Source organism: Diceros bicornis, chromosome 9, assembly GCF_020826845.1.
Source record: "Diceros bicornis minor isolate mBicDic1 chromosome 9, mDicBic1.mat.cur, whole genome shotgun sequence".
NCBI lineage: Eukaryota > Metazoa > Chordata > Mammalia > Perissodactyla > Rhinocerotidae > Diceros > Diceros bicornis.
The window spans coordinates 13,209,453-13,224,162 of record NC_080748.1 but is presented as its reverse complement, the minus strand read 5'-3'; the positions used below and the strand labels follow the sequence as shown (position 1 = coordinate 13,224,162).

General features: G+C 36.5%; 1 protein-coding gene across 1 annotated transcript in view; it reads left to right on the top strand.

The window, feature by feature from the left end:
• The window catches only part of KATNAL1 (katanin catalytic subunit A1 like 1), a 67,573-nt gene that overhangs the window by 43,172 nt on the left and 9,691 nt on the right, over positions 1 to 14,710 (top strand). The window lies entirely within an intron of this gene.

Below are 14,710 nucleotides of genomic sequence, written 5' to 3'. Positions count from 1 at the left end.
GAGCAGTATTCGTGTTAATAAATTTGGTAGGACATCTGAGTTTTTACTTTTAAACTTGAAGAGTCTTCATTAAACCTTAAGTGATTACACATAAAGTTCTCTTGGGATCTTTTTCAAAGTATGCTACTGTGAAAAATATGATTTCATCCTATTGATGAATATTGAAATTTTCAAAAATGAATTTTTTCTTTTTATATTGAGATAAAATTTACATAAATTGAAATGTTCAAATCTTAAGTGTATAATTTGATGAGTTTTGACAAATGAATTCTCCTATTTAATCAGTACCTTACTCAAGATATAGGACGTTTGTGTCACCTCACAAAGTTTCTGGGTTCTTCCTCCCAGTTAATTCATACCCCCAGTAGGCATTCACTTTCTGATTTTTGTCACCATAGATTAGTTTTACCTATTATTAAACTTCATATAAATGGAATCATGATGTATGTACTCTTGTGTGTCTGGCTTCTTTCACTTAGCATAGTGTTTTTGAGATTCATCCAAGTGGTTACATGTATCAGTAGTTTACTCGTGGTATGGTTATACCAAAATTTGTTTATTCTCTTTTTGATGGGCATTTGAGTTATTTCTAGTTTTTGACTGTTGACATGAAACTGTATAAATATTCTTGTACAAATCTTTTTATGGATGAATGTTTTCAATTCTTTTGGGTAATACAGATAAAAATAGAATAGGTGGATCATAGGGTAGGTATATGTTTAACTTTATAATACCTGAACTGTTTTCCTAAGTGGTTGTACCATTTTTACTCCCACCATTGATGAATGAGAATTCCAATACTCCACATCCTTGCCAACATTTGGTATTGTCAGTATTTGAATTTTAGTTATTCTATTAAGTGAGAAATGCTGTCTCATTTTGGTTTTAATTCACATTTCTCTGATGACTAATGATGTGGAACACCTTTTCATGTGTCCGTTGGTCATTGGTATATCTTTTGTGCAGTGTCTTTTCAAGTCTTTTTCTCAGTTTTTAATTGGCATATTTGTTGTTTTATTAATGCTGCATAGTTCTTTATCAGATACATGCATTGTGAATATTTTCTTCTGGTTTGTGGTTTGCTTTTCAGTTTTCTTTATGGTGTCTTTTTCATAAGCAGAAATTTTAATTTTGATGAAGTCCTCTTGTCAAGTTTTTTTTTTTTTTCATGGATAGTGCTTTTTGTATGTTAAGAAATCTTTGCTTACCCCAAGGGGGTGAAGGTTTCTCCTATATTTTCTTTTAGAAACTATAGTTAGATCTGTGATTCATTTTGAATTAATTTTATGTATATGTATCAGTTAGGAGTTGAGTTTCCTTTTTTTCCTATGTATATTAAGTTGTTCTAGCACTACTTGTTAAAAGGAGTTTTCTTTTTTCATTGAATTACTTTGGCACCTTTGTATAAATTAATTTTTTAAAATTATTAAAAAAAATAGGTATAGGACTATCTAGTCAGGTTATCTGTTTTTTCTTGAGTAAGCTTTAGTACCTTGCGTCTTTCAAAGAATTTGTCCATTTCCTTCCAGTTGTCAAATTTATTGGAATTTGACCTAATACAAATGTGGAAGCTGACTAAATGGTTTCTGTGAAGCTGTTGATTTCATGTCTGGTTCTGGAGCCCGAAGTCAGTAGGGAGAGCAGTCAGGAAGAGAAGATGAAGTGCTGGAAACAAGGACAAACTATAACCTGTGGGGATGTGCTGTAACCCATGAGGATAGACTGGAACCCATGTTGGGCTCTCATTTGCCTCTAAGATTTCTAGTTTTGTTGGTTGGGATGTCCTATAGAAGAAGCTGGCACTATTTGTAACTAACAAATATAAGTACTAAATACATGTCTGGCTGAGGAGTCAAAAAAGCTCAAAGAGGAAATCTGGCAGGAGCTGGAAAGAGTTGGAGTTCAGGTGTTGCCCCACACTAACAAGGTGAGCCAGCAGATAAGTGACAATATGCATGAGCTGCAAATGCACTTCAGGCCCTGAACCAACTTTCTGAGTTGATTCATTTCTGCCTCCCAGATCTCACCCATAATGACTCATGTGGTCCACACTAACCCAGAACTATGCGATGAAGAGAATTCTGGGAAATGAAATTCCAGCTTTGCTGAAGTCAACATAATACAAATCCATACACCTTATTTTCCTTTTATTGTCTGTAGGATCTATAGTAATGGCTCAATTTTCATTCCTAAAATTGGTAATTCGTGTTTTATCTCTATTGTTCTTGATCATTCTTGCTAGAGATTTATCAATATTGTTAATCTTTTCAAAGAACCAACTTTTTGCTTTGTTAATTTTCTGTTTCCTATTTCATTGATTTTTTTCTCTTATTTTTATTATTTTTCCCTTATACTTGGGGTTTAATTTTCTCTTCTTTTTCTGAAGTTGGAAACTTAGACTATTGATTTTAAACCTTTCTTCTTATTTTGATATAAACATTTAAGCTGTAAATTTCTCTTTAAGCACTTCTTTGCTTTCATCTCACAAATTTTTCTATATCGTATTTTCTTTACTGTTCATTTAGAAATATTCTCTAGTTTTCCTTTTTCTTTCTTTCTTTGACCCTTGGGTAATTTAGAACTGTGTGGTTTAGTATCCAAATATTTGAGGATTTTCTAGGTATCTTCTTGTTGTTGATTTCTAATTTAATTCCATTATAGTCAGGAACTACTATGTAAGATATCAGTTTTTTAATTTTATTGAGATTTATTTTATGATTCAGCATATACTCTATCTTTGTATAACATTCACCAAGCCATACCACAGATTATTTATTCTGTCCTTGTTGATTATAATATTCTATAAATGTCAGATCAATTTGGTGTGATAGTATTGTTCAAATCTTCTAGATTTTCTACTGGTTTTTTTACCCTGTTTTTTCTTTCAATTACTGAGAATGGGTTGTTAAGCTCTTCAAGTATGATTATGAATTTCTTTATTTTTTTGCTTTAATTCTATCAATTTTTGCTTCATGCATTTTGAAATTCTGTCATTAGGTACATAACAATTATTGTTATATTTTCTTGGTCATTCTACCATTATGAAATGTCTCTCTTTATCTCTGGTTGTACCCTTTGACTTAATGTTTAATTTGACATTAATATAGCCTCACCATCTTTCTTTTGCTTACTGTCTGCATGATGTATCTGCTTTCTCCCTTTAATTTTTACCCTCTCTGTCTTTATGTTTGCAGTTCTTGTAGACATGTAATTGAGTCTTGCTATTTATCCAGTATATCTCTGCTTTTTAATTGGAGTATTTGGTCCCTTTAAGTATAATGTGATTATTAATATGGCTCTAAGTCTCCCATCTTGCTATTTGTCCCTTTTGTGTGTTTGTTTGTCTCTATGTCCTTCCTAATTTCTTTTGATAATTGACTGTTTTTTAGTATCCATTTTAATTCCCATATTGGGTTTTTAGCTATGCCTAATTGTATTTTTTTAGCAGTTACTCTAGGGATTCCAATATGCATCCGTAACTTATCACAGTCAACTTAGAGCTAATATTGTACCACTTCATGTAAAATGTAAGGACTATTTGCCTCTCCCAGCCTTTGTGCTATTTTGTCATGTATTTTACGTTTACATACATTATAAATCCCACCATATAATGGGGTTTAAACTTAAAGGAGTTAAGAGGAGCACAAAAAAGTGGTCTTTTCTATATACTCACATATTTAGCATCTGCTGCCCTGCTTTCCTTTTTGAAGGTCCAAGTTTCCTTCTGGGTTCATCTCCCATTTATCTAAAGAACTTCCTTTAGCATTTCTTCTAGTTAAGGTCTGCTAACATCAAATTTAGGTTTTGTTATCTGAAATGTCTTTATTTCACTCTTATTTCTGAAGGATATTTTTGATTGATACGTAGTTCTGGATTGGAAGAGGGTTTTTTTTGTTTTTCCTTTTAGTACTTGTAAAGATATCATTCTATCATCTTCTGGCTTCCATTGTTTTTTATGTGACATCAGCTGTCATTCATATCATTGTATGTAATGTATCTTGTATACAATATATCTTTTTCCCTCTGGCTATTGTTTTTTAAAATCAACTTTATTGAGGAATAATTTATATGTGATAAACTTTATCCATTTAAAATTTGATTAGTTTGACAGTTGTATGTGGCTATGAAACCACGCCACTATTAAGATGCAGAACATATCTTTAATCATGAAAGGATTTCTTATGCCCCTTTGCAGTCCATTTTTCTCTCCCCACAACACTTCCCATCTCAGGCAACCACTGATCTGATTTTTGTTACTATAGATTCTTTTGGATTTCATATAAATAGGATCATACAGTATGTATTAGGATGTGACTGGCCTCTTTTACTCAGCATAATTATTTTGAGATTCATCAATTCCATTATATAGCCATACCACAGATTATTTATCCATTCTCGTATTGATGGATATTTTTATTGTTTCTAGTTTAAGACTATTATGAATAAAGCTGCTGTCAACATTCATGTTCAATTCTTTGTGTGGTCATATGCTTTCATTTCTCTTGGATAAATACCTGTGAGTGAAATAACTGGGTCATGTGGTAGTATATGTTTAACTCTAGAAAACAGGTTGACGTTTTCTTGAGTGGTTGTCCTCAATGGTTGTTTTTAAGATATTCTATTTATCTTTGCTTTTCAGCAGTTTGATTATGGTATACCTCTGTGGGGCTTTCTTTTTATTTATCCTGCATGTGTGTTGGACTGTTTGATATTGTTGCACAGGTCACTGGGACTCTGTTAAATTTTTTTTCAGTCTTTTTTCTTTCTGTTCTTCAGGTTGTATCATTTCTATTCATTTATCTTCATGTTCACTGACACTTTCTTTTGCTGTCGCCCATATGTTTTTAATTCTGTTCAGTGAAATTTTTATTTCAGATATGTTTTGCAAATCTAGCATTTCCATTTGGTTATTTTTTTATAGTTTGCATTGCTTTGCTGGGATTCCTCATGTGTACATTCATTTTGTCTATTTTCTCCTTTAATTCTTTGAGATTTTTCCCTTCAAAAGGTGGTGCTTAATTCCCCTCCCCTTAAAAATGGATTGGACTTAGTGATTTGCTTCTAAGGGATAGAATATGGCAGAAGTGATGCTATATGACTTCTGAGGCTATATCATAAAAACGATAGTTTCTGCTTGGCTCGTCCTCTCTCAAATAATTTGCTTTTGGGGAAGCCAGTTACCACACTAGAAGGACAAACAGCCTGTGGAGAAACCCACATGGGAAAGAACTGAAGTCTCCCACCAACAGCCAGCACCAGCTTGACTGTCATGTGAGTTAGCTGCCTTTGTACGACTGTAATCCTGGCCCGTATATTGACTGCAGCCTCATGAGAGACCCTGTATTAGGGTTCTCCAGAGAAACAGAAACAATTGAATGTGTATATAGATAGATAGATAGATTTATTTTAATGAATTGGCTCATGTGATTATGGAGACTGGCAAGTCCAAAATCTACAGGGTAGGCAATTCAAGTTCAAAGGCCATCTGCTGGCAGAATTCTGTCTTGCTCTGGGGAGGTCTGTCTTTTGCTCTGTTCAAGTCTTCAACTGATTTAATGAAGTCTACCCACATTATGGAGAGTAATCTGCTTTACTCAGAGTCTACCAATTTAAATATTAATCTCATCCCGGAATACCCTTACAGAAACATCTAGAATAATGTTTGACCAAATATCTAGGCACTCTGGCCCAGTTGACACATAAAATTAACCATCACAGACCCTAAGCTAGAACTTTGTAGCTAAGCTGCTCCAAAATTCCTGATGCACAGAAACTGTGAGAATAATTGTTATTTTAAGCCAAGTTTTAGTATAATTTACTATTCAGAAATAGGTAATTAATATACTGCTTTGTAGTTTTTGTCAGCTAATTCTAACATCTAGAACATCTGTTTCTATTGGTTACTTTTTAATTTTCTTGATTATAGGTCACATTTTTCTGTTTCTTCACATGTCCAGTCATCTTTTTATTGTATGCTCTATGTTGTAGGGAGTCTGGATTATGTTGTTTTCCTTTAAAGAGTGTGCAGTTTGGTTCTGAAAGACACTCAAATTATTGGCAGAACATAAGAAAAAGCCAATTTACAATTTTTTGCTGTCTGTTGGCTAATGCCTGAAAACAGTTGCCTCTTATGTTTTGTTTTGCAGTTGTTTACCATAGAAGGACAAGTCTGGTACCAGTTTTTTCATGATGACCAGAGTGGAAGCCTCACCTTGACTTTTGAAACTTAATTTTTTATAACATATTCCCTACTCACTTTTGCAACTAGATCTCAAGGCTGTATAATATACTTAGTTGGTAGATTTCTAGCTCACAGATTCTATCTTGTATTGTCTTTCCTGGCTACTACTATGTATTCTATTAATTCTAATAATCTCATTGCTTAAAAAAGAAAAATTTTCTTTTTCTTAAAACAATGCTGAATTTACTGATTGAGCTTACAAAATAAGAAGCTTATTTAAAGCAGTAATGGAAGTGATTCAATTTAGAACCTATAAGCTGTCCTGGAACATTATACTTCCCAGAAGTGGCTCCCTTAGTGCCTGGCTCACTCTTATGTTAGTCACATGAAGATTTGAAATTAGAGTGGTTTGTTATCACTTCTGATTTAATAAGCTTTTTCCCTTTCTCTTTTTCCCCTTTTTTTCTTTTTCTTTGCTTTCTAAACAAAATGTGTGTATGATATCTACTATATTTATGTGAAATGAGTTTTAATTTTGCTATCATGTACAATGATTATAAATAAAAAATTACTACCGATGGGGGAAATGTTTTACTACTTGACCTGACGTCATTTAAACTTTTGTACTTTGAACTTTAATTCACTATAACAGGGAGAAAAAGATGCAATTGGAAAAATGTTTAATGACAGCAGTTTTATAAACTGCCAAGGAAAGCTTAGGTATTGGAGGAAGGACACACTTTATGGTACAAAGGTAGGCATTTAGTTTTCTTTGAAGTATTGGAGAAGAAAATAGATTTGGCCAACTAAAGGGCTTTCTTCTAAACTTGTTTTCCCTTGTAAAGAGGTTATGTCTGTAATAGGTAATCACTTTTGGGTGGTTCTCTGCTTGTTACTAGTCTGAAGGTGTGTACCTCATGACAACAGAACTTGAGAAATTGCTTTCTCCTAAAGGGCTCCCAAACAAATAGTCATAATTAGAACTCCACTCTTTCTTTTTCTTTCATCTGCATTAATGGATTCAACAGGTGTCTTTTAGCTCTTTGCTATCTGAAAGACATTTATTAGGTACTGTAGGAATATAAAGGTAAATAATGTATAATTCTTGTCCTTAGAGAACTCACTCTGTGATTGGAAGGTGGGCATACACTTAACCTAACTGCAATGAAAACAGTGTAACATGTGACACTAGAGTTCTCTGTAGTACTTTGGGAGTGGAGAATGAGGAGTAATAAATTCTAACTGAGGTGCTTAGGGGAGACTTCATGGAGGAAGTTGCATTTTTACTGAATTTCCATAGAGAAAGACAGAAACAAAGGCATGGTTGCTTGAAAATGAATAGCTGTTGTGGCTGGCACATCTGATAGGATGGAAGGGTCTGGAAGAGACAGAACAATGAAGAAAATTTGGAAAGGTGAGAGACATGAAGGAATGATTTGGAAATCTAGGGTAAAATTAATAGAAAGAAAAAGTAGATTATATTAAAGTAAAAAAACTGAAGGACATTTTATGAACAAAATCAACATGAAGAGAAATTAGTGGTTTGAAAAGGCAAGAATGAGAATAGATAAAACAAGAAAAGCTGAGGGAGTGACATCAGCGTCATGGCGGAGTGAGCTTTCCCGTGAACTCTTCCCCCGATAAGATACAACAAAAGGAACAGTCACAGACCAACAACGGAATCCTAGACAGTGAAAAGCTAGATCAGAAAGATCACACTGCCGCACATCTGAGAGTGGAGCATGCTGGGCCCCCAGAGGAAGTGGGGAGAGGTAAGGAGAACTCCTCTCCCTCCCCATCAGATCAGTGATCCCGGTCCACACGGCTCCCAGAGAGGGGGGAGGGGCGGCCCTCTGGGGGGAAACAGCTCTTCCGGCTCTCTCAGCCAGTGGGAAACTCCCACACAGAGGACTCAGAAGAGCCACAGGGCTACCATCAACATCTGAGCACCCCAGAGAGCGCATAAGGAGGGGCGAACGAGAAGCCCCCCAGGCTAGGGACCCAGAGGGCAAAAGACAGAGACACCCCCCCCCCCCCCCCCCCCCCCCGCCGCAAACCAGACCCTGCAGCTCAGCCGACCAGACCAGACCAAGCGATCTATGGCAGACCAGACCAAACGATCTGACCTGCGGATTGCAGCGGAAAAACCACGGCAGAGCGCAGGGGGCTTAGATTACACAGCCCTTTACCACCACGCAGTGGCAGCGGGTGGAAATTGCAACCAGAGATTTCCAGGATGAGGAAAAACAAAGCCAACACAGAAACCACAATGCAAAGATACATGAAATCACTAGTCCAGAAGGAAAATGACAAGCACCAGAAACCAACCCTGAAGACACAGAAATCCATAATCTAAACGACAGAGATTTCAAAATAGCTATCATAAAAACACTCAACGAAATACGAGACAACACAGACAAGCAATTTAGTGAGATTAGGAGTTTCTTCACAAAGGAGATTGAAATCATAAAGAAAAACCAATCAGTGCCGATGGAGATGAAGAACACAATGGAGGAGATAAAGGAGAATCTGGAATCTTTAAAGAACAGAGCTGACAATATGGAGGAAAGAATTAGCATTGTAGGGGATAGGAATACAGATATGCTCCAGATGGAAGAGGAGAGAGAACTAAGACTAAAAAGAAATGAAGAAAGTCTCCGAGAAATATCTGACTCTATTAGGAAATGTAACATAAGAATTATAGGTATTCCTGAGGGAGAAGAGAGGGAAAGAGGAACAGAGAGCCTGTTCAAGGAAATAATAGCTGAGAATTTCCCAAATCTGGGGAAGGAGCAGGAAATACCAGTAAGCAAAGCCAAGGTCACCTAAATATATCAACAGGGAAAGGCCCTCTCCAGACACCTAGTGGTAAGGCTAGCCAGAGTCAATGACAAAGAAACAACATTAAGGGCAGCTAGACAAAAACGAAAAATAATGTACAAAGGAACTCCTATCAGGCTCTCAGCAGATTTCTCAAGAGAAGCTTTACAGGCTAGGAGAGACTGGAATGATATATTCAAAATACTGAAAGACAAAAACTTTCAGCCAAGAATACTCTATCCAGCAAAAATATCCTTCAAATATGATGGAGAAATAGTAACTCTCCCAGATAAACAAAAGCTAAGGGAGTTCATGGCCACGAGACCCCCACGACAAGAAATACTCAAGAAGGCCCTCAGGCCTGAAAAAAAGAAGAGAAAGGGAATACAAAGCTTGGAGCAAGGAGAAAAATAGGTAGATAAACTCAGAAAAATAGTAGATCTTTACTGGAATAGGTTAGCAACCACTTAAATACTAAAATCAAAGATCAAAGGAAAGAATTCACCAAAAATAAATTTAACCTCATCACTGTAAACACACAGCCACAACACAAGATAGAATAAGGTATAACAAGAACGACTTAGAAGGGGAAGAGGAAAGTGATTGAATTGACTTAGTATAAGGAAATAGGAGGCCATCAGATAGTGGAATATCTCTTACACAAGATTTGTTACAGAAACCTCAAGGTAACCACTAAACATATAATCAAAACAAAACCACATATGATGAACAAAGAGAAAACTTAGAAGAGTCATAAGACAGAACAACCAAACTGAATTGGCAGTCCGAAACAAATGGGACAAGAAACAAAGGAAACGCAAAAGAACCAGAAAATAAGTGACAAAACAGCAACATTAAGCCCTCATATATCAATAATTACCCTAAATGTAAATGGATTGAACTCTCCAATCAAAAGATACAGAGTGGCAGGATGGATTAAAAAGAAAGACCCAACAATATGCTGCCTCAAGGAAACATATCTCAGCACTAAAGACAAGCACAGGCTCAGAGTGAAAGGATGGAAGACAATACTCCAAGCTAAGGGCAAACAAAAGAAAGCAGGTGTTGCCATACTCATATCAGACAAAGTAGACTTCAAGATAAAACAGGTTAAGAAAGACAAAGAAGGGAAATATATAATGATAAAAGGGACACTCCATCAAGAAGACATATCACTTGTAAATATATATGCACCCAACATAGGAGCACCAATGTACATAAAGCAACTATTAACAAACCTAAAAGGAGACATTAACAACAACACAATAATAGTAGGGGATCTTAATACCCCACTTACATCAATGGATAGATCATCCAGACAAAAAGTCAATAAAGAAATAGTAGACTTAAATGAAAAACTGGACAAGATGGACCTAGTAGACATATACAGAGCACTCTGTCCAAAAACAGCTGACTACACATTCTTCTCAAGCGCGCATAGAACATTCTCAAGGATAGACCATATGTTGGGAAACAAAGCAAGCCTCAATAAATTTAAGAAGATTGAAATCATAACAAGCATCTTTTCAGATCATAATGCTATGAAACTGGAAATGAACCATGAAAAAAAAAGTGGGAAAGTGACAAAAATGTGGATATTAAACAACATGCTACTGAACAACCAATGGATCATTGATGAAATTACAGGAGAAATCAAAAACTATCTGGAAACAAATGAAAATGAAAATATGCCATACCAAACCATATGGGATGCAGCAAAAGCGGTCCTGAGAGGGAAACTCATAGCGATACAAGCCCACCTTAACAAACAAGAAAAAACCCAAATAAGCAACCTTAAATTACACCTAACAGAACTAGAAAAAGAAGAACAAAGCCCAAAATCAGCAGAAGGAGAGAAATAATAAAAATCAGAGCAGAAATAAATGAAATTGAGACCAAAAAAACAGTAGAAAGGATTAATGAAACAAAGAGTTGGTTCTTTGAGAAGATAAACAAAATCGACAAACCCTTAGCCAGGCTTACTAAGAAAAAAAGAGAAAAGGCTCAAGTAAATAAAATTAGAAATGAAAGAGGAGAAATTACAACGGATACCATGGAAATACAGAGGATTATAAGAGAATACTATGAGAAATTATATGCCAACAAATTGGACAATCTAGAAGAAATGGATAAATTCTTAGACTCATACAACCTCCCAAAACTGAACCAAGAATAAATGGAGAATCTGAATAGACCAATCACAAGTAAAGAGATTGAAATAGTAATCAAAAACCTCCCAATAAATAAAAGTCCAGGACCAGTTGGCTTCTCCAGTGAATTTTACCAAACATTCAAAGAAGATTTAATACCCATCCTCCTCAAACTATTCCAAAAAATAGAGGAAGATGGAACACTTCCTAAATCATTCTACAAGGCCAACATCACCCTGATACCAAACCAGACAAAGACAATACAAAGAAAGAAAATTACAGGCCAATATCGCTGATGAACATAAATGCAAAAATCCTCAACAAAATATTGGCAAACCGAATACAGCAATACATTAAAAAGATCATACACCATGATGAAGTGGGATTTATACCAGGGACTCAGGGATGGTTCAACATCTGCAAATCAATCAACGTGATACATCACATCAACAAAACAAACAATAAAAACCACATGGTCATCTCAATAGACGCAGAGAAGGCATTTGACAAGATACAACATCCATTTATGACAAAAACTCTCAACAAAATGGGAATAGAAGGAAAGTACCTCAACATAATAAAGGCTATTTATGACAAACCCACAGCCAACATCATACTCAGCGGGGAAAGACTGAAAGCTGTTCCTCTGAGAACAGGAACGAGGCAGGGCTGCCCACTCTCACCACTCCTGTTCAACATAGTACTGGAGGTTTTGGCCAGAGCAATTAGGCAAGAAAAAGGAATAAAAGGCATCCGAATAGGTAACGAAGAAGTGAAACTCGCACTATTTGCAGATGACATGATTTTATATATAGAAAACCCTAAAGAATCCATTGGAAAACTGTTAGAAAAAATCAACAACTACAGCAAAGTTGCAGGGTACAAAATCAATCTACAAATCAGTTGCGTCTCTGTATGCTAATAATGAACTAACAGAAAGAGAGCTCAAAAAGATAATACCATTTACACTTGCATCAAAAAGAATAAAATAGCTAGGAATAAATCTTACCAAGGAGGTGAATGACCTATACAATGAGAACTACAAGACATTATTGAAAGAAATCAATGATGACATAAAGAAATGGAAAGATACCCCATGCACGTGGATTGGAAGAATAAACATAGTTAAAATGTCTATATTACCTAAAGCAATCTACAGATTCAGTGCAATCCCAATCAGAATCCCAATGACATTCTTCACAGAAATAGAAAAAAGAATACTAAAATTTATATGGGGCAACAAAAGACCCCAAATAGCTAAAGCAATGCTAAGAAAAAAGAACAAAGCAGGAGGCATCACAATCCCTGACTTCAAAACATACTACAAAGCAATAGTAATCAAAACAGCATGGTACTGGTACAAAAACAGACACACAGATCAATGGAACAGAATTGAAAGCCCAGAAATAAAACCACACATATACAGACAGCTAATTTTCGACAAAGGTGCTAAGAACATACAATGGAGAAAGGAAAGTCTCTTCAATAAATGGTGTTGGGAAAACTGAACAGCCACATGCAAAAGAATGAAAGTGGACCATCTGCTATCGCCATTCACAAAAATTAACTCAAAATGGATCAAAGACCTGAAGGTGAGACCTGAAACTATAAAACTCATAGAAGAAAACATAGACAACACACTATTTGACATTGGTCATAAAGGAATCTTTTCAGATGACATGCCTACCCAGACTAGGGAAACTAAAGAAAAAATAAACAAGTGGGACTTTATCAGATTAAAGAGCTTCTATAAGACGAACGAAACCAGAATCAAGATGAACAGACAACCCACCAGCTGGGAGAAAATATTTGCAAAACGTACATCTGACAAGGGGTTGATCTCCATAATATATAAAGAACTCACACAACTGAACTACAAAAAAACAAACAACCTGATCAAAAAATGAGCAGAGGAAATGAACAGACACTTCTCCAAAGAAGATATACAGATGGCCAATAGGCACATGAAAAGATGTTCAACATCACTAATCATCAGGGAAATGCAAATCAAAACAACACTAAGATAGCACCTCATGCCCGTTAGAATGGCTATAATCACCAAGACAAAAAACAGCAAGTGTTGGAGAGGATGTGGAGAAACAGAAACCCTCATACACAGCTGGTGGGAATGCAAACTGGTGCAGCGTCTATGGAAAATGGTATGGAGATTCCTCAAAGAATTAAAAATAGAGATGCCCTGTGACCCAGCCATCCCACTACTGGGAATCTATCCAATGCACCTGAAATCAACAACCCAAAGAGGCTTATGCACCTCTCTGTTCATTGCAGCATTATTCACCATAGCCAAGAAGTGGAAGCAACCTAAGTGTCCCTCGACTGACGATTGGATTAAGAAAATGTGGTGTATTGTATATATATACAATGGAATACTACTCAGCCATAAAAAAAGACAAAATCGTCCCATTTACAACAAGATGGATGGGCCTGGAGCGTATTATGTTAAGTGAAATAAGGCAGAAAGAGAAAGACAAACACTGTATGATCTCACTCATATGTGGAATATAAACCAACACATGGAGAGAGAAAACTGTATTGTGGTTACCAGGGGCAATGAGGGTAGGGGGTGGGCACAAGGTGTAAAGGGAGTCATATATATGGTGATGGACAAACAAAAATGTACAACCCAAAATTTCACAATGTTAAAAACTATTAAAACATCAATTAAAAAAAACAAGAAAAACCACCCAAAAAGGCATATTGTAAATTATGTAATTTACATAAAGAAATATGCAAATGTATTTAAGATTGAGAGGCAATTAGAACTTGATGGCAAAGAAAGTCACTGTATCAGTTACTCTTGCTGTCTAATAAACCACTCCAAACAATCTTATTTTGCTCAGATTCTGTGGATCAGCAATTTGGATAGGGCACTGTGGGGATGGCTTGTGTCTGTTCCATGATGTCTGGGGTCACAGCCAGGAATCAGTGGCTGAGGGTGACTCTGCATCTGGAGCCTGGGATCATCTGGAGTGTCTCCTCACATGCCTGGTGGTTGAAGCCTGGGACCTCAGCTCGGGCTGTCTGGAGCACCTCCGTGTTACCTGTGTCCATTCCATGTGGCCTGGGCCTCCTCAGACATGGCGGCCTCGGGATAGTCAGATTTCTTACATGGTATGTCAGGGCTTCAGATGTGGTTGTTCCACTGGAAAAGGTGGAAGGTGCATTGCTGTTTGTAAACTAGCCTTGGAGGTCATGTAGTGTCATTTCTGCTGTAGTCTGGGTTGTAGCGTTTACAATCCCCCCCATTGTCAAGAGGAGGGGAATTAGACCAGCTCTGGTGGGAGAGGGGCAAGGCCACATTGTCGAAGCAAGTGTAGGGTGAGAGAGACTCTTGCAGCCGTCTTGGTGAATACAATCTACCGTAGTCAACAAAAGGGAAAGTAACGGGCACAGGTGGAGCTTGGCCTCACACGAAGTCTCTTCTTACCTGATACATCTAAACGGTGGCAGCAGCCACGTGGTCAGCCTGATGAACTCCTTTCTCCGGCCCCTTCATTTAGTTATAGTTTGCTTTTAGCCTAACCTCCCTAAACCACCA